The sequence below is a fragment of the Kogia breviceps genome, chromosome 7 (genome assembly GCF_026419965.1).
Source record: "Kogia breviceps isolate mKogBre1 chromosome 7, mKogBre1 haplotype 1, whole genome shotgun sequence".
Lineage (NCBI taxonomy): Eukaryota > Metazoa > Chordata > Mammalia > Artiodactyla > Physeteridae > Kogia > Kogia breviceps.
In genome coordinates this window covers 47,349,352-47,372,864 of record NC_081316.1, presented here as the reverse complement: position 1 = coordinate 47,372,864, position 23,513 = coordinate 47,349,352, and the positions used below count along the sequence as shown (strand labels likewise).

Sequence of the window (23,513 nt, the reverse complement as noted above, 5' to 3'; positions counted from 1 at the left end):
CACCCAAACCTGGGACTGGCTGCTAGGAAAAGCCGCAACCGGGACCTTTCGCCGGGGTGAGTTTAAAGCGGCTTTCGCGCGCTGAGAGCGTCGGGCTTTTACTGGCCAGCGACTTCCTTTCCTTATGGGAGGTCCCTGCGTAGCGGGGGTTAGAAGATGGGCAGAACGAGCGACTTACGCAGTAGCCTCCCCAGCCAATCAGGGGTGGGGAAGGGAGGTGAAGGAGGAAGCGGATCCGCCGCCGCCCAGCTAAACGGCAGCGAACTAGCCGCTTCGTCTGCCTGCGCCGCTCTCGGAGCCTAAGCGGGAGCTGCTGGGATGGCGTCACTGGGTGGGCTTGGGCGGAAGTGGAGACGGAGGGAGACGGATGCGCCTTGGTCTCTTGCGTCGAGGCTCTGGGGGGCGCGGCGGAGGGGGGAGGAGGAGGAGGAGGAGGAGGAGCCGGAGGAGCCCGCGGCCCGGGCGGCGGCGGCGCCAGAGTTCCCCGTAGGGCCCCGCCTCGAAGCGGGCGGCGGTGGAGGAGGAGACTGAGGAGCAGGATGGCGGCCTCGGCCCTGTACGCCTGCACCAAGTGCACCCAGCGCTACCCCTTCGAGGAGCTCTCCCAAGGCCACCATCTTTGCAAGGTCCGTGGGCGCTGGGTAGTGGGCGGGCGGGGTTTCCTCGGCCATAGCCCGAGGGAGTTGGGTGTCCGTTGCACTGCAGCTCCTCTCTCTTCGCCGGCGCCTTGGGGGTTTGGATCCCTCGCCTCCTTACTCAGAGACCCCGTTATCCGAGGATCTGGGCATCAGCTGGGAAAGCCCCTGAGAGGAGGACGGAATCCTGCTCTCTTCCAGGCGACCCGGGGCGGGGGGCCTGGCCCCAGCAACGTTGGGGGGCCTCAGGGGTGGGGCTGCGTGAGGCAGCCACCTGTCTATGCCGCGGAGACCCCGGGATGGAGATGTTTTCATCTCGGTTTTCTGTCTAGTCTGTCCTCTCCTTCCACCGGGAGGCAGAGGACGGTGTTTGCACATTCTTGCTAGGAACCTGAAGCCGCAAAGCTGATGGCATCCTTCTTCCCTGTCCAGGAAAGAAGCGTCTGGCTTGGGAACAGAATGCTCTATGATTTGGAGCTCCTTCCATCCCATTAAAGCCGGGATGCTGTCTGTGAGCAACGGTGCAAAATAATAAGTAGTTTCACATTTAACCAATCCTTGGGATCGGCCCTGACAGCTTTTTAAAATTTATCTGTTGCGTACCCCCCATCTAATAAAGACAAAGACACCTAAGCTTTCCCTAAGGAACTATGCTGTAATTCGCTACTTATTTGATAAATCACTCCATTTTCTACGTTGGGGGACAGATTTTATTGATGTTTTCGACATTTGAATAGGTTGGGTAATAATTTTCCACCAGAAACGTGAAATTTTGGTGGCATTGAGGTAGATAATGACTAATGTATTGTCTTATTACAGGAATGTCTGATGGCGCATCCCATTGCAAAATGTACTTACTGCAGATCAGAATTTCAACAAGAGAGGTTCGTATATTGAACAGTTTTTGATTGTTAAAGACAAAGTATTGTCTGTAAGGAATACTTGAGGGTTGTAACCCCATATTAATGTTACAGTTTTTTTTTTTAATAAAATGGTTCAGTTTCTCAAGCTTTAAGTTGTAAGCCCTTTCTGCATGGTAGGAGAGAGAATGCTGACCAAAAATTAATGGGTACTTTACAGCTAGACTTTATACCTGAGGAGATAAAAAATAAATGATTGCATGGAAAATGTATAGCCTTGCTAACGAAAAGTGCAAATATACACTGCTACTGTTAAGCTATTAAAAAATGGCAGAACGTTAGTGCTGCCATGAACCTGAGGAAAGGTCTATAGTGTTCTCAGCTACCTTCCCAGGGTGAAATCTAGTAACTTGTTACCTATTGAAGAACAGCGCATATTCCTTAATGGAGTGATTCCTCTTAGAGCCTCAGTGCATGCCCAAGTGCTTAAGAGAAGAACAAATAATTTCTTCACAAGTAGGTATGAGCATCCTACTAGTGGAGAGCACCCAGTGGAAGGTTAGATAGGCACTGGTGCTGTGCATAAATAGTGGCAAGTGTGAGGATTTGGGAACTAGATAAAAAAAACAATAGGATTTTTTGATTTGTTTCCATTTAAAACACACAATAAAAATGTATGAAAACATTTATCTTAATTGAGGGAAGCAAATTTGGATAATGTACAGCCCTAAAAAGATCCTTACGTTTGCATTTAAAAAAAATTCTTACTCTGTGTTAGAGTAAGTTTTACGTACTACTAAAGCACGTGGTACACTTCTACTAATAGTACACTTTGACTACTTGCTTTAAGTTCAGCATTGTGCTGCCTAAGTTTCATCATCTATATACAATTTCCTTTTCAGCAAAACTAACACGATTTGTAAGAAGTGTGCTCAAAATGTGAAGCAATTTGGCACCGTAAGTATATCTTATATTTTCATCTCATTTTATTGCTGCTGGTCAATTAATGTTTTCACAAAGATGGACCTTTTAAAAAATATGTACTGCTATGTTCTTAAATATTTCAAGTACCAAAATATTTCAGGAAAGAGACTTTGTATAGAGAGTCTGATGGGAAGATAACATTTTAAAACAGTCATATTATGTGCATGTTTATATATATTGAATTTCAGCAGGGAAGTTATGATTTTATTCTTTGCGGTACGCGGGCCTCTCACTGTTTTGGCCTCTCTCGTTGCGGAGCACAGGCTCCGGACGCGCAGGCTCAGCGGCCATGGCTCACGGGCCCAGCCGCTCCGCGGCATGTGGGATCTTCCCGGACCAGGGCACGAAGCCGTGTCCCCTGCATCAGCAGGCGGACTCTCAACCACTGCGTCACCAGGAAAGCCCTGATTTTATTCTTTAAACAGTCAAATATAGCCAACAAACTCCTGGTTGTAGAGAAGCTACTTATAAAGTTTGCATAACTGTACTTTACCTCTTCCTCAGAACCTCTGACAATTTTGTATAGAGGCATAGTTCAGGCATTTAGTCACAAAAGTCAAGAAGTTATCCTAGTGTAAGTTCTTTTCTTATATGTATATTACAGTTATTATTGGTATATTACAGTCCTGATTAGTCAAATTTCTGGCCTTAGGGGTTTCTAAATTCTTCAGTTGTCTTTTGAATATCTACGAAAATCAAGGTATGTTTGTTATAGTTATGTTGAATATGCTCGTGCCAGTTTTTTTAAGTGGAAAACTCACCTATTTCTTGCATCAGCTGTACCTATATATGATGAAAAGTCGTTAAATGTATTTTGAATAAATGATATAGTAATTAAGCTAACAGGATATTAAGTTAGTAGAAGTTCACTTCCCCAATACTGGATCCATGAAACTTTTCTGTCAGTGTGTACCTTTGTTTTCATTGATTGAAACGTCTTTACATGTAGCTTTTGTATCATATAACATACTATGCAGGTCATAAGTACATTTCTCACGATCTTATTTAACTATTTAACGAACAGTTTAATGAGTCTAGAAATAAATGTTAGCAAATGAATAGAAACATAATAAATGTCTTTGACTATGATAGGGCAACATACTTCACAGAAAACTTTTTTGCCTATTAGTTTCCTTAATTAATTCCTAAAATATGTCCTGTTCACTGGGTATATTTTATGCAGCAAAATTTTAGTGTTTTAAAATGTCTCAATTAAAGAAAATATATATCTGTTTTTCAGCCTAAGCCTTGTCAATACTGTAACGTAATTGCAGCATTTATTGGTACCAAGTGTCAGCGTTACACAAATTCAGAAAAAAATATGGACCACCTCAGACTTGTGAACAGTGCAAACAACAATGTGCTTTTGATCGGAAGGAGGAAGGAAGAAGAAAGGTATGTTTTCTTTATTTTATGACATCTTCTGGAAATTAAATAAAACACACACAAGTTGGAAGTTAGTATAATTAATATATTAGTGAAGCTTGATGTATTCTTTGGGTCCCTGAAAGCAGGTGGTTAGATGAAAGTGCAGGAACAGTGCATTTTCTCCTTGCTGGCATGATATGTAGATTCATGTTGATCAGTTGAGATTACTATACTTTAAAAAACATTCTGTGATAGCTATTTGGTACTATTTGGTTATCCAGTATCTGCTGTGGGAGAATTACTAACTGCTTTTAAATCTTTTCAGCTACTTAACCTTTTTTCTGGTTACTTGAAGTTGCTGGTGTGAAAATATACCTGATGGCACTTTAACACATATGATTCAAAGTTAGTCATGTGCCTTTTGATTTGGGCTCATATTTTATACCATTGTTTGTTTTTCTCTACCTATAGTGAGTTAAAAGGTATCTATATGTGTGTGACATTTCTCTGCTGAGCATTCACACAGGCCTCCTGATGACTATCCGTTTCAGTTGATTTGGAGGATGACTGTCTCTTTGAGGGGCTCTGCCATGTTCCTCCACAGCAACATATGTACCCTAGTTGTAAGACATGTTCCTCCAGCACTTGTCATTTGAACAAAGAGGATAGGAACTTAATTGTAGTCTTACTTTTGGAAAGAAGTCTCTTTTCCTCCCCGTTGACACGCAGACACTGGCCTCCCATTGTCTGTGACAGTTGTGTTCTATAAAGTTGCTGCAAACACTGAGTTAGTGAATAGAACTGCTGCTCCTACGGACAATACGGGATAGGTCCCTGCCTCTGGTCACAACATGGTAATCAGTGGATCGGTACCTAATCTTGTTTTGTTTTGTGTATGTTTCTGTTTAAAGACACCTTAATATATATTGTTGATTGATTAAATTGAACTCATAGCAAACAGCACTCTAACTATGCCTGAATGAATCTTACCTAACACAGGTATTTTCCACATAAAGTACATCATAGCCGCCTTATGCTTAGGAACACTGTACATCACTTTAGCACTACCTTTGAGGACCATTTTAACAGTGAAATCACCAATAAAAAGCACAAATGTGAAAAACGTGATAGTAGGTAGACTGTGGAAAGGATACTTGTTTACAATATGAGAGCTGAAGAAAGGCAGCAAAGCATCACCCTGTTAATAACTTCATCTGGGAACATTTGCAGTCTAGCTACACAAATTTTTTTGCTGTTCTGTGCATGTGGGGGAATGATCACAAAAATGCTACAAATTGATTTAGGGATGACAGATAAATTTTAGCTAACAGGTGGTGAATTTGCCAGTACAAAATCTGCAAATGAGAGTCGATTCTGTATGTCATTCCATCTCCTTTTTTCTATAAATGAACAGTTTTGCTGTCATGGGAAATACTTTGTCATTTTAGTAGTTACACAGTAATTTAAGAATTTATGATAGTGCTTAGATAAGGTTTCTTTGAAGTTTATCATCAAGTTATGCTTATTTTGTAGTAATAAGAAAATAAGTTTTCTTTTCCAAATGTAAAAATGCCTCAAAACTAATGGAAGTCCATATATAATCCTTTCTAATTTTATGATCCTGTAAATAAGCATTTCCCCAAGTTTCAAAAAAGTCTACTTTTCCTTCCATTTTGCAACACTCTGTGTGTGTGTGTATGTGTGTGTGAGACTGTGTGTGTGTGTGTGTGTGTGAGAGAGAGAGAGAGAGAGCGCACACATGCACACCGGCAGTTGAGCAGTTTATCTTACCTGGTTTCACTTATAGCCAGTTACACGTACATTTAATCTAATATAAGTATTTTCTTTTAAAAGGTTGATGGGAAGTTATTATGCTGGCTCTGTACTTTATCATACAAGAGAGTTTTACAGAAGAAAAAAGAACAAAGGAAGGGCCTGGGATCATCACATTCAAGTTCTTCTTCTTCATTTCGTACTGAGAAAGACCAGCATCATTCAAAACATCATCACCACCATCGTCACCATCACCATCGTCACAGCAGTAGCCATCACAAGTAAGTACTTTGAAATCGTGTTTTCCAAAGTCCTCACTGGCATTTTAATGCCAGATTTTGGTGTTTAACTTTTTGTTAACTCTAGCTGTGTGCTTGTCTAGTTTCCATTGTACATGGTAAACTTCTTGCGTGTTACCATGACAGCTTCTAGGGCTGTTCCCCACTTTATTCAGTGTACAGAATTACACATAATGAGTGTATTTAGTTGTTTACCATAAATATAAAGATAGGACTCTTCGAGAATTACAATATAAAGTTATGATCATATAATGAAGTCAAAATGCAAGTACATCAGATTTTCATGTACTTTTCATGTTATTAAATGCCTCAATATTCTTTTTTTGTTCAAAGAATTGTTAGGATTTTACTTGTAAAAATTTTATTTATCTCAGTTACTGTTAACTTGTTTTAGTTAAAACAAATTTAAACCAGTGACTAGGAAATGTATTTTGTAGTTTTGGAGAACAGATTGTAACACTGTCATTTGTGACCATGATGGAAGCATTCTAAACCTTGAATGTTCACAAAGTGTGAGAAGTAATCTTTTTGACTAATGATACTTTGCTTTTTAAAAAATCAGACAGGAACTCTATTCAAATATTAACAACTACTTGATTTTTAAATTGCCTTAGGGAGAGAAGTTACATAGTAGTAGTATCTTAACCCTTTGTGTGTGTAAAGATTTTTTAAAGTGTAATTTTAGTCTTCATGGACAAATCAAGAATATTACAATGCAAATTCAACACAAAAATTAAAATGGAGAAGCAGGGGACATGATACACACTGATTTTCAGGAGAATTTTTTTTTTTTTTTTTTTTTTTTTTCAGAAATTTCTCTGAGCCTTTTTAAAGTTCTAGACAGTGAAAACAGTTTCATTTACAGAAAACTGATGCCTGCCACAGTTAGGAACCCATAAAGATATTTGTGGACTGTGATGTACTTCTGTCTAATTAACAACATTTGATTCTGAATTATGGGCCAGCACATATTAGATTATGGGGGTTTATTGAGGCACTGAGATTCTTTGCTTCTCTAGCATTTTTTCCATTTGTCTCACTGTGTTGTAGTGCTTTCTGGATGTAACAGTGGTAGATTGCATAATGACTTCTAATCTGGCTACTTAGAAGAAATCTTGTGGCCTTTATATCAGTGTATCCCAAGGAACAAAGGAATGTAAACCTTCCTTGTTTTTGCTTCTTGCTTTAGGAAAAAATATGAGGAAATAACTACCATGATGATAACTGTCAGACCTAAGACTCAGCTGAAATGTCCCTTTCCCTTGCCCTTTACAGAGAAATTTGTTGTAGCATGATGTGAAAGGACACATTCAGATTATGTTTATAAAGATCAAAGTTTGTGACAGTAACTTAATCTTTTGAAATTAAGGTTTCAGAAGTAAAGGGAAAGAGAATGGATTGACTTTTTCTTTTCCTTTTGATTACTCAAGATATGCAAATAAGTAAGAAGTGAAGTCAGTTTAATAAATCCTCTCACTATGGCCATTGTCCAGATTGCTTATTGTACAGATCGCTCAACAATTTCGGGACAGGAGGAAAGCCTTCTTTTTTTTTAACATCTTTATTGGAGTATAATTGCTTTACAATGGTGTGTTATTTTCTGCTTTATAACAAAATGAATCAGTTATACATGTACATATGTTCCCATATCTCTTCCCTCTTGCATCTCTCTCCCTCCCACCCTCCCTACCCCACCCCTCTAGGTGGTCACGAAGGACCTAGCTGATCTCCCTGTGCTATGAGGCTGCTTCCCCCTAGCTATCTATTTTACTTTGGGTAGTGTATATATGTCCATGCCACTCTCTCACTTTGTCACAGCTTACCCTTCCCCCTCTCCATATCCTCAAGTCCATTTTCTAATAGGTCTGTGTCTTTATTCCCGTCTTATCCCTAGGTTCTTCATGACCTTTTTTTTTGTTTCTTTTTTCTTAGATTCCATATATATGTGTTAACATACTGTATTTGTTTTTCTCTTTCTGACTTACTTCACTCTGTATGACAGACTCTAGGTCCATCCACCTCACTACAAATAACTCAGTTTCGTCTCTTTTTACGGCTGAGTAATATTCCATTGTATATATGTGCCACATCTTCTTTATCCATTCATCCAGTGATGGACACTTAGGTTGCTTCCATGTCCTGGGTATTGTAAAATGAGCTGCAATGAACATTTTGGTACATGACTCTTTTTGAATTATGGTTTTCTCAGGGAATATGCCCAGTAGTGAAGGATTGCTGGGTTGTATGTTAGTTCTATTTGTAGTTTTTTAAGGAACCTCCATACTGTTGTCCATAGTGGCTGTATCAATTTACATTCCCACCAGCAGTGCAAGAGTGTCCCCTTTTCTCCACACCCTCTCCAGGATTTATTGTTTGTAGATTTTTTGATGATGGCCATTCTGACCCGTATGAGATGATATCACATTGTAGTTTTGATTTGCATTTCTCTAATGATTAGTGATGTTGAGCATTCTTTCATGTGTCTGCTGGCAATCTGTATATCTTCTTTGGAGAAATGTGTATTTAGGTCTTCTGCCCATTTTTGGATTGGGTTGTTTGTTTTTTTGTTATTGAGCTGCGAGCTGCTTGTACATTTTGGAGATTAATCCTTTGTCAATTACTTCATTTGCAAATATTTTCTCCCATTCTGAGGGTTGTCTTTTGGTCTTGTTTTTGGTTTCCTTTACTGAGCAAAAGCTTTTAAGTTTCATTAGGTCCCATTTGTTTATTTTTGTTTTTATTTCCATTTCTCTAGGAGGTGGGTCAAAAAGTATCTTGCTGTGATTTATGTTATACAGTGTTCTGCTTATGTTTTCCTCTAAGACTTTGATAGTTTCTGGCCTTAGATTTAGCTCTTTAATCCATTTTGAGCTTATTTTTTTTTTTTTTTTTTTTTTACATTTTTTTTTTTTTTTTTTTTTTTTTTTTGCAGTGCGCGGGCCTCTCTCACTGTTGTGGCCTCTCCTGTTGCGGAGCACAGGCTCCGGACGCGCAGGCTCAGCGGCCATGGCTCACGGGCCCAGCCGCTCTGCGTCATGTGGGATCTTCCCGGACCGGGGCACGAACCCATGTCCCCTGCATTGGCAGGCAGACTCTCATCCACTGCGCCACCAGGGAAGCCCTTGAGCTTATTTTTGTGTATGGTGTTAGGGAGTGTTCTAATCTCTTACTTCTACATGTACCTGTCCAGTTTTCCCAGCACCACTTATTGAAGAGGCTGTCTTTTCTCTACTGTATAGTCCTGCCTCCTTTAGCAAAGATAAGGTGACCATGTGTGTGTGGGTTTATCTCTGGGCTTTCTATCCTGTTCCATTGATCTATATTTCTGTTTTTGTGCCAGTACGATACTCTTGATTACGGTAGCTTTGTAGGATAGTCTGAAGTCAGGGAGCCTCATTCCTCCAGCTCCATATTTTGTTCTCGAGATTGCTTTGGCTATTCGGGGTCTTTTGTGTTTCCATACAAATTGTGAAATCTTTTGTTCTAGTTCTGTAAAAAATGCCAGGGGTAGTTTGATAGGGATTGCATTGAATCTGTAGATTGCTTTGGGTAGTAGAGTCATTTTCACAATGTCGATTCTTCCAATCCAGAAACATGGTATATCTCTCCATCTATTTGTATCATCTTTAATTTCGTTCATCAGTGTCTTATAATTTTGTGCATACAGGTCTTTTGTCTCCTTAGGTAGGTTTATTCTGAGATATTTTATTCTTTTTGTTGCAGTGGTAAATGGGAGTGATTTCTTAATTTCACTTTCAGATTTTTCATCATTAGTGTATAGGAATGCCAGAGATTTCTGTGCATTAATTTTGTATCCTACTACTTTACCAAATTCATTGATTAGCTCTAGTAGTTTTCTGGTAGTATCTTTGGGTTTCTCTATGTATAGTATCATGTCATCTGCAAACAGTGACAGCTTTACTTCTTCTTTTCCAATTTGGATTCCTTTTATTTCTTTTTCTTCTCTGATTGCTGTGGCTAAAACTTCCAAAACTATGTTGAATAATAGTGGTGAGAGTGGGCAACCTTGTCTTGTTCCTGATCTTAGTGGAAATGGTTTCAGTTTTTCACCATTGAGGAAGATGTTGGCTGTGGTTTGTCATATATGGCCTTTATATGTTGAGGAAAGTTCCCTCTATGCCTGCTTTCTGGAGAGTTTTTATCATAAATGGGTGTTGAATTTTGTCAGAAGCTTTTTCTGCATCTATTGAGATGATCATACGGTTTTTATTCTTCAATTTGTTGATATGGTGTATCACACTAATTGATTTGCGTATATTGAAGAATCCTTGCATTCCTGGAATAAACGCCACTTGATCATGGTGTATGATCCTTTTAATGTGCTGTTGGATTCTGTTTGCTAGTATTTTGTTGAGGATTTTTGCATCTATGTTCATCAGTGATATTGACCTGTAGTTTTTCTTTGTGACATCTTTGTCTGGTTTTGGTAGCAGGGTGATGGTGGCCTCGTAGAATGAGTTTGGGAGTGTTCCTCCCTCTGCTATATTTTGGTAGAGTTTGAGACGGATAGATGTTAGCTCTTTAAAAGTTTGATAGAATTTGTCTGTGAAGCCATCTGGTGATCCTGGGGTTTTGTTTGTTGGAAGATTTTTAATCACAGTCTTAATTTCAGTGCTTGTGATTGGTCTGTTCATATTTTCTATTTCTTCCTGGTTCAGAAATGTGTCCATTTCTTCCGGGTTGTCCATTTTATTGGCATAGAGTTGCTTGTTGTAATCCCTCATGATATTTTGTATTTCTGCAGTGACAGTTGTTACTTCTCCTTTTTCATTTCTAATTCTGTTGATTTGAGTCTTCTCCCTTTTTTTCTTGATGAGTCTGGCCAGTGGTTTATCAATTTTGTTTATGTTCTCAAAGAACCAGCTTTTAATTTTATTGATCTTTGCTATCATTTCCTTCATTTCTTTTTCATTTATTTCTGATCTGATCTTTATGATTTCTTTCCTTCTGCTAACTTTGGGGTTTTTTTGTTCTTCTTTCTCTAATTGCTTTAGGTGCAAGGTTAGGTTGTTTATTCGAGATGTTTCCTGTTTCTTAAGGTAAGATTGTATTGCTATAAACTTCCCTCCTAGAACCGCTCTTGCTGCATCCCATAGGTTTTGGGTCATCGTTTCTCCATTGTCCTTTGTTTCTAGGTAGTTTTTGATTTCCTCTTTGATTTCTTCAGTGATCACTTCGTTATTAAGTCGTGTACTGTTTAGCCTCCATGTGTTTGTATTTTTTACAGATCTTTTCCTGTAATTGATATGTAGTTTCATAGCGTTGTGGTCGGAAAAGATACTTGATACAATTTGAATTTTCTTAAATTTACCAAGGCTTGATTTGTGACCCAAGGTATTATCTGTCCTGGAGAATGTTGCATGAGCACTTGAGAAAAATGTGTATTCTGTTCTTTTGGGTCCTATAAATATCCATTAAGTCCATCTTGTTTAATGTAACATTTAAAACTTATCTTTCCTTATTTATTTTCATTTTGGATGATGTGTCCATTGGTGAAAGTGGGGTGTTAAAGTCCCCTACTATGAGTGTGTTCCTGTTGATTTCCCCTTTTATGGCTGTTAGTATTTGCCTTATGTATTGAGGTGCTCCTATGTTGGGTGTATAAATATTTACAATTGTTATATCTTCTTCTTGGATCGATCCCTTGATCATTATGTAGTGTCCTTCTTTGTCTCTTGTAATAGTGTTGTTTTTTTTTTCATTTCTTTTTGGAGGGGGCACCCGGATAATAGTGTTTATTTTAAAGTTTATTTTTTCTGATATGAGAATTGCTACTCCAGCTTTCTTTTCATTTCCATTTGCATGGAATATCTTTTTCCATCCCCTCACTTTTAGTCTGTATGTGTCCCTAGGTCTGAAGTGGGTCTCTTGTACACAGCATATATATGGGTCTTGTTTTTGTATCCATTCAGCGAGTCTGTGTGTTTTGGTGGGAGCATTTAATCCATTTACATTTAAGGTAATTATCGATATGTATGTTCCTCTTCCCATTTTCTTAATTGTTTTGGGTTTGTTATCGTATGTCTTTTCCTTCTCTTGTGTTTCCTGCCTAGAGAAGTTCTTTTAGCATTTGTTGTAAAACTGGTTTGGTGGTGCTGAACTCTCAGCTTTTGCTTGTCTGCAAAGGTTTTAATTTCTTCATCAAATCTGAATGAGAGGGCTTCCCTGGTGGCGCAGTGGTTGAGAATCAACCTGCCAATGCATGGGACACGGGTTCGTGCCTCGGTCCGGGAGGATCCCACGTGTCACGGAGTGGCTGGGCCCGTGAGCCATGGCTGCTGGACCTGCACGTCCGGAGCCTCTGCTGCGCGGCGGGAGGGGCCACAACAGTGAGAGGACTGCGTACTGCAAAAAAAAAAAAAAAAAAAACTCTGAATGAGATCCTTGCTTGGTAGAGTAATCTTGGTTGTAGATTTTTCTCCTTCATCATTTTAAATATGTCCTGCCACTCCCTTCTGGCTTGCAGAGTTTCTGCTGAAAGATCAGCTGTTAACCTTATGGGGATTCCCTTGTGTGTTATTTGTTGTTTTTCCCTTGCTGCTTTTAATATGTTTTCTTTGTATTTAATTTTTGACAGTTTGATTAATATGTGTCTTGGCGTGTTTCTCCTTGGATTTATCCTGTATGGGACTCTCTGTGCTTCCTGGACTTGATTGACTATTTCCTTTCCCATATTAGGGAAGTTTTCAACTATAATCTCTTTAAATATTTTCTCAGTCCCTTTCTTTTTCTCTTCGTCTTCTGGGACCCCTATAATTCGAATGTTGGTGCGTTTAATGTTGTCCCACAGGTCTCTGAGACTGTCCTCAATTCTTTTCAATGTTTTTTCTTTATTCTGCTCTGCAGTAGTTATTTCCACTGTTTTATCTTCGAGGTCACTTATCCGTTCTTCTGCCTCAGTTATTCTGCTATTGATCCCTTCTAGAGTATTTTTAATTTCATTTATTGTGTTGTTCATCATTGCTTGTTTCGTCTTTAGTTCTTCTAGGTCCTTGTTAAATGTTTCTTGCATTTTCTCCCTTCTATTTCCAAGATTTTGGATCATCTTTACTATCATTATTCTGAATTCTTTTTCAGGTAGACTGCCTATTTCCTCTTCATTTGTTAGGTCTGGTGTGTTTTTATCTTGCTCCTTCATCTGCTGTGTGTTTTTCTGTCTTCTCATTTTGCTTATCTTACTGTGTTTGGGGTCTCCTTTTTGCAGGCTGAAGGTTCGTAGTTCCTGTTGTTTTTGGTCTGCCCCCAGTGGTTGAGGTTGGTTCAGTTGGTTGTGTAGGCTTGCTGTTGGAGGAGACTAGTGCCTGTGGTCTGGTGGATGAGGCTGGATCTTGTCTTTCTGGTGGGCAGGTCCACGTCTGGTGGTGTGTTTGGGGGTGTCTGTGGCCTTATTATGATTTTAGGCAGCCTCTCTGCTAATGGGTGGGGTTGTGTTTTTGTCTTGCTAGTTGTTTGACATAGGGTGTGCAGCACTGTAGCTTGCTGGTGGTTGAGTGGAGCTGGGTCTTGGTGTTGAGATGGAGATCTTTGGGAGATTTTTGCCATTTGATATTACGTGGAGCTGGGAGGTCTCTTGTGGACCAGTGTCCTGAAGGTGGCTCTCCCTCCTCAGAGGCACAGCAGTGACTCCTGGCCGAAGCACCAAGAGCCTTTCATCCACACGGCTCAGAAGAAAAGGGAGAAAAAGTAGAAAAAAAGAAAGAGGATAAAATAAAATAAAATAAAGTAAGATAAAATAAAATAAAGTTATTAAAATGAAAAATAATTACTAAGAAAAAAATTTTTCTAAGTAAAAAAACAAAAACGGACGGACAGAACCCTAGAACAAATGGTGAAAGCAAAGCTATACACACAAAATCTCACACAGAAGCATACACATACACATGCACAAAAAGAGGAAAAATAATATATCTTGCTCTCTAAGTCCACCTCCTCAATTTGGGATGATTCGTTATCTCTTCAGGTATTCCACCGATGCAGCGTACATCAAGTTGATTGTGGAGATTTAATCGGCTGCTCCTGAGGCTGCTGGGAGAAATTTCCCTTTCTCTTCTTCGTTCGCACAGTTCCCGTGGTTCAGCTTTGGATTTGTCCCCGCCTCTGCGAGTAGGTTCCCAAAGGGCGTCTGTTCTTCGCTCAGACAGGACGGGGTTAAAGGAGCAGCTGATTCAGGGGCTCTGGCTCACTCAGGCCAGGGGGAGGGAGGGGTACGGATGCGGGGCAAGCCCACGGCGGCAGAGGCCAACGTGAAGTTGCACCAGCCTGAGGCGTGCCATGCGTTCTCCCGGCGATGTTGTCCCTGGATCATGGGACCCTGGCAGTAGCAGGCTGCACAGGCTCCCGGGAGGGGAGATGTGGATAGTGACCTGTGCTCGCACACAGGCTTCTTGGTGGTGGTAGCAGCAGCGTTAGTGTCTCATGCTTGTCTCTGAGGTTCGTGCTGTTAGCCACGGCTCGCGCCCGTCTTGAGCTCCTTTAAGCAGCGCTCTTAATCCCCTCTCCTTGTGCACCAGGAAACAAAGAGGGAAGAAAAAGTCTCTTGCCTCTTTGGCAGGTCCAGACTTTTTCTTGGACTCCCTCCCGGATAGCTGTGGTGTAGTTACCCCTTCAGGCTGTGTTCACGCCGCCAGTCCTCTCCCTGCGATCCGACCAAGCCCGAGCCTCAGCTGCCAGCCCCTGCCCGCCCCGGCAGGTGAGCAGACAAGCCTCTCAGGCTGGTGAGTGCTGATCGGCACGGATCTTTTGTGTGGGAATCTCTCCGCTTTGCCCTTCTCACCTCTGCTGCTGTGCTCTCCTCCACGGCTCCGAAGCTTCCCCACCTCCTCCATCTGTGGTCTCCTCCTACGAAGGGGCTTCTAGTGTATAGAAACCTTTCCTCCTTCACAGCTCCCTCCCACTGGTGCAGGTTTTTCTTTTTTGCCGTATGCGAGCCTCTCACTGTTGTGGCCTCTCCCATTGCGGAGTACAGGCTCAGTGGCCATGGCTCAAGGGCCTAGCCGCTCTGTGGCATGTGGGATATTCCCAGACCGAGGCACGAACCCGTGTCCCCTGAATCGGCAGGTGGACTCTCAACCACTGCACCACCAGGGAAGCCCACTTGTATTGTTTTTGAGATTATACATGTAAGTGTTATATTTGTGTTTTTCACTCTTACTTATACTTCACTTAGAATGATATTCTCTAGGTCCACCTATGCTTCTGCACATCGCTATATTTCATCTTTTTGTGGCTGAGTAATATCCCATAGTATGTATATACCACTTCTTCTTAAACCAGTCATCTCTTGATGGGCACTTGGTTTATTTCCATGTCTTGGCTATTGTAATTAGGGCTGCTATGAACACGGGGGTGCATGTATCTTTTCGAATTAAGAGTTTTCGTCTTTTCCGGATATGCGCCTGTGAATGGGATTGTTGGATCATATGGTAGCTCTGTTTTTAGTTTTTTTAAGCAGCCTCCATACAGTTTTCCATAGTGGCTGAACCAGTTTGCATTCCCCTGAAAGAGTTAAGAGGGTTCCCTTTCATCCACACCCTCTGCAGCATTTATTATTTGTAGACTTTTTGATGATGGTCATTTTGACAGGTGTGAAGTGCTACCCCTCTGTGGTTTTGATTTGCATTTCTCTAATAATTAGCGATGCTGAGCTTCTTTTCATGTGCCTGTTGGCCATTTGTATATCTTTTTTTGAGAAATGACTATTTAGGTCAAGAAGACTAATTTAGGAACCAGTATACTGGTAAAACTAAACTTTTTTTAAAACATGGCTTCTCTTTGTTGGGGAAAGGAAATTTTGTTTCAAGTATAAAAGTGAGTGAAAACATAGGGAATATAGTGGAAGAAATATTTTCTGAAATTTATTTTGGTTTCTTTTCCTTCAAAATCCCCAATTTTGTTATGTTAGGCTATTTGGAGCCTGTATCTGCCGGGAAGAGATTGTGATATCCCTGAAATATAACAAGATTTCAGTTTCTAAAATTTAAAATAGCAACATGAGCCAGGCTACTGTCTTCATAGAGACTTTTCAGAGTTCCCTTATTTCTCTGCACAGCCATATCCACAGCTGACCTAAATTAAAGGACCAAAAGCCCTCAAGATGTCAGTTACTTTTCACATGAAAGTTTACTCCTTGCTCATATGAGATCTACTATGGTCCAGTTGCTCTCCAGGGCTGCTGCCTTCCCAGTAATTCCAGTCTGCTTCCATCATGTGGTTCCACCATCTCATTACAGGGCTTAATCCTCTTTTCAGCCAAGCATCTCACTGCCATCCTCCACTGAGCATCCTGAGTTCAGCCTCTCAGCTTCAGTTTTCCGCAGAATATACTACCCCAGAGTTGCCCGGCTGCATGGGGATGGGGATGGCACATGGGCTGTGGCTTCTCCTCAATCACAACTTCAAAGAAGCCTTACTTTTTCATTACTCCTGCCTGTAGTTTTACATGGTGCTTCAAATTCCAGAACCTTACTGAGATTCTGTAGGGGAGAGCTGGAGGGAAGAGAGATGTGGTTTGATTCTCTGAAATGTTTCCTTCTGCATCCAAACTGTCATTTTCAATTTCCAAAATTTATTCTGAGTTTGGCCGCTTCTGCGCATTCTCAACACTGTGGCCTAAGTCAGTAACCATCAGTTCTCACCTGTGTTACTTAGTTGTTCTAACTACTTCTCCTGCCCCTAAGGGGTCCACAGAACAATTAAGGTGATTACTTAAATGTGACAATTATATCATGTCAAGTGCTGTTTTAAACTTCCAATGCCTTCTCATTTCAAGCTGAAAAAAACTCCAATATTTACTATGATCTACAGGTCCTACATAGCCTGGACCTTGCCTCTCCCTTCGCTATGCCCCAGACACAAGTGAGCTTCCTCTCTATCCACACAAAAACACCAAACTCTGTGTTAGGGCTGCTACAGTTGTTGTTTCATCCAAGTGGAAATCAGCTCTGGACCTTCCTTCTTGTCCTTTGGGACTCAGGAAGGTCTCCTGCTCTATGAAGTATCCCCTGAGCACCAGAAACACACTGCCCATTCTGCACTATCACCCCAGCCCCTTTAATCCCTTCACAGAACTTATGCCCACTTGAAATTGTCTTGTTCATTTATTTGTGGATGTGTGGATTGGAATGTATCAATGACTTCACCATGTGAAATACACATACAGCATTGAGAAGGCAGTGGAGACTGGGAGAGAAGATTTTCACATGCTGGCCCTTTTTGCCCTATGTTTGCTCATCTCTCCTAGCAACTTGGATCAGCCAAGTGCCAGGTGATTTCCACCAAGTCATCCTCCAGATAGGGCTGCCCACCAAATCCCCCAACCCAGCCAGCCAGCTGGACCCCAACAATCAACCCCAAACTCACTCACCAACATCACACAAGGCAACAAGCGCATAAAAATAAGATTTGCTTGCAATGTTTTGATATAATTATTCAGAAAAGTGCAGAAAAAACGACCACCTCTCAGTTGACTGAATGAACAACACAAAATATAAAGTCAGATTTTAACATTCTGGTTACCATACTGGCAGAGAACACATTTTCAATACATCAAAGACTCAGAAAGATGATCAATTATCATCTGAGTCTCTACTGACCTAATTAGTCAAAAGGGACTAGTTTGGAAAGAAAAGTGGGAAGGGAAGGGGAAAGAGGAAAAGGAGAGACTAGTGCCCTGCAAATACCCAAAGCTCTGAACTGTAAATGCGACCAGTCTCAAAGGATCCCCACGCCAGAGCAGTGGGGTAGAAAGGCATCCCCTGGGCTTAGGGGACAGGGCCACAACCACACCCAGAATCCTTGGCGTGTTGCTGGAGCCCAAGGCTGAGCGGGTCAGCGTTGTCCGGCGAGGGTGCATCCACAAGCAGGGGCTGAGCCTCTGGGTCCTGAGCTATGTCTAAGGAAAGCCTCCTCTTAGCCCTGGGGGGAGCAGTTGTCTCCTGAGTCTCCTGTTCCCAAGGCTGCCGACGAGGGCCACAGCTTCCATCCGGGACGGATGGACCTGTGGTCGGTGGCTCGGTCAGGCCGGGCTCCCCGGAGGTGCGGGTGGCCGCAGCCCCAAACGTCGCGGCAGAGCAAGAACCCTGGGACGGCGAGGGGCTCCGGGACACAGCAGGCTCAGGGACTCAGGGGTGGGTCCCACCGCCCGCGGCTACAGGCCCACCGGAGCGCGAAGCGCGGCGCGACTGGTGGTGCCTCGGGACAAGAGCGGCTCCCCGGCCGAGCGGATCTCCCTCCAGGCGTTCAGGCCCTGGCTGCCCGGCGCCGTGGGCTGCATGTGGTCCACCACGGTCCGGTCCTGCCCGCGTTTCCACAGCTCGTAGCGCTCCGGTTGCAGGATGCGCACGTAGACATCCATGGAGAAGGCGACCCGGGCCTCCCCGCAGCTGCACTGTGAGGCCAGTTTGCCATAATCGATGCACCGCGGGGAGGCGAAATTGATGGCTTCCGCGCAGTTGAAGCCATGGTTGAAGCCAGAGTGGTAGCCATAGGGAAACGTGACTGAACTCTCCAGCCTCCTGAGTGACCCAACCGAAGGGTATGCCGTTGTCCTTGAGGACCTTGGGCGAGATGAGAGCCACCTTGTGCCGCAGGAAGGCCTCACAGCCCCACGAGCTACCTGGGAAAAGCTCGCAAGCCAGGCGTTCCAGGCTCCGGGGGCACTGCGTACCACGTTTTGGGCTCCCCGAAGTGCAGGTAGTTGATGCTGTAAAGGTCCATGTCCTCCGTGTGCCAGGCGAAGGCGGTCTTCCACATGCCGAAGTACAGGTAGGGGGTGTTGACGCCTTCGATGACCACTCCGCACTCCTGCTCCAGCAGGTCCTGAATGGTTCCCAGGTGTCCAAGGTTCCACTGCTTCGTGTTTGTATCGAATAAGGAGCCACTGACGTCCGCACCATATACTGGTGAACCATAGAGACGTGTTTTCCAATATTTTCGCTCTAGTTTCTTAAAATCCAAGTGTGGTGGAGTCCCATATTTTTCACTGTTTGAGAAGTGGCGGTATTCACTCACGGTCATGGCTTTCTTCTTTTTGTGGTATTGAGTAAACACATCTGCTTGCCCAGAAGTCACCTGCTGGAGGGGAGCAGCTATTAAGATGTCATTGATATCATCGTAGGTCTCTCTGGCTTTCCAGTCCTTGGGTGGTATTATCTTGGCCAGGCCTGCTCGGTGTGCACCTTGGGATTCCATATAAGCAATGTAGTTATCGAAATCATTCAACTCTTCTTTGGTTGGATGAAATACCATTATGCTACAACTTGGGTTCTGGGTCCAGTTGGACTTAGAATTCATAGCTTTCATTAATAAGCAAGAAACTCCCAAGTTTTTATTTATGTTCTGGATAGGTGAGGATGCTGGAAAACACTACTTTTCCAAAAATGGGTTGGAGTATATCAGCACGAACTCCCAGTAGACTTTAATGCAATGAGTTGATAATATTACTGAGGCTTGCTGATTCTTCAGAGGACTCCACACTGGGCAGAAGCGTTGCTCATGACTGATGCTGGCTGAGCCCTTAAGTCTGTGATGTCCTCGGTTGACACTTGGCTCTGGCCTCTTGAGGTCTAGTGAATCACCCAGCCCTGGGTGGGTATGCCAAATGTAGTGTCTTCAGGGCAGTATTGAAAACAAAACCTAAAAAAAAAAAGAATAGAGGCAGGTTGAAAAGTGATGTTTGGAAATAGTTACTAGGGAACTACAAATAAAACACCACCATGGAATATAATTGCATATTCACATAAAGGCTAACATTTCATAAGATTGACAATACAAGAAATGGTGTTGTTGTGAACAATGGAAGTTCTTGTACTCTAGTAACGAGAATGGATACGTTCACTTTGAAAAGCTATTTAGGCAGTATCCACTAAAAGTGAACTTACCCACATGCTGTGATTCATGCCTAGGATATGTGTATGTCTGTGCAATGAAAGTCAATCCAAGAATGCTCAGAACAACATTATTTCAGTAGCTAAACACTGGAAACAACTCAAATGTGAGTCAACATTAGAATGGATAAGTACATTGTAGTATATTCACACAATGGAATATAATACAGCAATGAAGATAAACAAGAACTACATGAAAATATAGGAATAATTCTATAAACATAATACTGAGCAAAATTATCCAGACTCAAAAGAATACCTATTCTGTGCTTCCATTTATATAAAGATTAAAAAGAGGCAACGTAATCCATGTTAGAAGTCAGAGTAGTGGTTACCTTTGTGAAAGAGAGAGGTTGTGAGTGGGGGTGTGAGGAAGTCTCTAGAATAACGTGAATATTCTGTTCTGAACCCAGGTTCTGGTTACACAGCCTTCAGAATGGCTTATTGTCATAATTCATCAAGTTATGATGATTTTCACAAATTTCTGTGAAATAAATATTTTTAAATTTATTTAAATTATTTACATAAATTTAAAATATAGTTTAGGGTGAAAAGCATTAAAGGAGACAGATATATTTTTCATTATACCAAACGGAAAAGGAAGGGTGATTGAAAATATATGAACTAAACATTCAATTGAAGAAGCTACAAAATAGAAGAAGAGAAAGAAGGGGTAGGAGTAAAAAAATAACAAAGAATAAAGACAAAATTAAGTAAAGAAAGCACACACAAGACAGAACACTGATGACCAAAAATATTCTTGGAGGAAATTAATGATAGCAATAAACCGTGGGCATAACTGAGCCTAAGAAGGGGAAAATAAACCACTAGGAATGAAATAGTGCACAAAAGAATTTTTAAAATCTCAAAAGAGAATCGTAGGAGACACTTGACAGCAAAATTTTCAAAAGATAAGAAAAAAGAATAATTTTCTAGAGAGGAAACATATGCAAAATGGATCCAAGAAAAACCAGAAAGCTTGAATAATACCCCAGCATAAGAAGCTGGTTCAAAGTATGACCCCTGAAAGTCCAGGAGACACATCATTTTATATGTAAATCTAGAAAAGTTTCAAGAAACAGTTAACTCTTATTGTGCAAATTGTTTCAGAGTATAGAAAAAGTTGGAAAGCTACTCAGATGAGGCTATTCTGATCTCTGATAGCAAAACGAAAAATGGACAATAAAAAATAAAGCTGCAGGCCATCTTTGTTTATAAGCATAGATGAAAGCATAAAAAAGAATGTTATCCAATGAAATACAGCAGTATAATAAAAGAATAATACGTCATTACCAAATAGAATGCGAGGATGATTCAACATTGGAAAATTTAATGATATAATTCAGAATATTAACAAAGTAAATGAAAAATATCATCATCTTATAGGTACCAAAAAAGTATTTGATGAAATGCAAAAATCCATTCAAGATTTTAAAATACTTACTTGCAAAGCATCAAGAGAAACTTGTTTTGTAAAATAAAGAATTTCAAGGTAAAAAATACCGAGGATCATTCTTAACGGTGAAACAAAAGTAACATTCTCATTAAAGTTAGGAAAAAGAGATGCATCAACATGAAAAGCTGGTCAACATCACTAATTATTAGAGAAATGCAAATCAAAACTACTATGAGGTATCACCTCACACCAGTTAGAATGGGCATCATCAGAAAATCTACAGACAACAAATGCTGGAGAGGGTGTGTTGAAAAGGGAACCCTCTTGCACTGCTGGTGGGAATGTAAATGAATACAGCCACTATGGAGAACTGTATGGAGGTTCCTTTAAAAACTAAAAATAGAACTACCATATGATCCAACAATCCCACTACTGGGCATATACCCAGAGAAAACCATAATTCAAAAAAACACATGCAACCCAGTGTTCATTGCAGCACTATTTACAATAGCCAGGTCATGGAAACAACCTAAATGCCCATCGACAGATGAATGGATAAAGAAATTGTGGTACATATGTACAGTGGAATATTACTCAGCCAAAAAAAGAATGAAACTGAGTCATTTTTTGAGACTTGGATGGATCTAGAGACTGTCATACAGAGTGAAGTAAGTCAGAAAGCGAAAACAAATACCATATATTAACGCATGTATGTGGAAACTAGAAGAATGGTACAGGTGAACGGGTTGGCAGGGCAGAAGTTGAGACACAGATGTAGAGAAGAAACGTATGGACACCAAGGTGGGGAAACCACGTTGGGATGGGGATGGTGGTGTGCTGAATTGTGCAATTGGGACTGACATGTATACACTGATGTGTATAAAATTGATGACTAATAAGAACCTGCAGTGTAAACAAACAAACAAAACTAGTACTAAACTTTCGTTGGCTTATTTGTATGGAAATATATGCTAGGATAAATGTTTCAGATGTTACATGAAATTTCCAAAAATCTTATATGTTCTGGTATAATGTTATATTTCATAATTCTAGTTATTACTTTAAAATGTATATTTCAGAAATAACCAAATTTCCTTGTCAATTGCATTATTATGAACTTTCTTCAAATCTTTAACCGTGGTCATTTTTAAGTCTTCTGTCATTTACAGACAGTTCTGGGTGTAGTCTGATGCTTTTGCAAAAATGTTCCTATAAAAGGGTTTCATCTTCAAGGAATTCATGGAAAGGACTCTGACAAGTACAGGTTTCTGGTAACTGACTATACTGCTGAACTGAATAAGCCTTTTCACAACTCTAATGTAAAACTGATGAATTCATAAAAGTGTTAACCAACCATCAAGATGAAAAAAATAATTACATGGGACTGAGGGAACTGATGACGATGATTATAGTTTTTGTGACTTTCAGTTTGAAAAATAAAATTTAAAAATCCCACAAGGACTCATAGGCAAAAAATATACAAAACAATTTTCACTGCAAAGTAGAGGACCTGTTACAGTGAACGATTACTGGACTGAATGTCAATATTATGACATAGTGCTAGTGTGTATCGTGTTTGGTAATTGCAGTCATTGTTGCGTTTGTTGTGGTCATCCATTTACAATGCTTGGTGTCAGTTTATTTAACTCTTGTAAAAATAAAATACAGTCTGTGTGAAAAAAATGAAATAAATTGAAAACACTGTCAAAAAGAAATTTCACTGTGTATACTCCAAGTTAAACTTGAACTGTATGGAGCACATGTTATAGTTATAATGTTATGACAGAAAATATATGTGTACAAAAAAAAAAGGCAAACTATCACATTATCCCAATTTCAAGTGCTCCCTTAATACTGTTTCCTAATCCTCTTAAGCTCCCCTAATTTCCACCGTTCAAATATTCTCTTTCACTTTCCCCTGTCCTCAAACTTCAGGCACACCTATTCCACCTCACTTAGAATCCTTCGAATGTCCTAAAAGTCCATAAGTGATTCTGGCCCACCATCACCTCTTGACCTCACCCCTTTCTACCCTGCTCCTTGCTCTCTCCTTCCAAACACATTCCTGGCTGTGTCTCAAAAAAGGCCGGTATACTCTTGTCTGATGGTCTTTGCACCCAGGCCACTCTCAAGCCTCAGCCCAAACATCACCTTTTCAGAGAAGTCTCCTCTGATCGTCTTGCTGTGGATAAAAGTAGAGACAATTTTCCGTCCAAGAAAACAGGTACTCTCTCAACAAAACATTTCCAAATGAAACTTGAACTGATGGCCAGTACCCATGTATCTCTTCAGAT

General features: G+C 41.0%; 2 pseudogenes; one reads left to right on the top strand and one right to left on the bottom strand.

Moving 5' to 3' along the window:
• Window positions 1-258: 258 nt before the first annotated feature.
• On the top strand, window positions 259-22,919 carry LOC131759631 (protein FAM76B-like; annotated as a pseudogene).
• On the bottom strand, window positions 17,575-19,239 carry LOC131759617 (lysine-specific demethylase 4D-like; annotated as a pseudogene).
• Window positions 22,920-23,513: the final 594 nt, after the last annotated feature.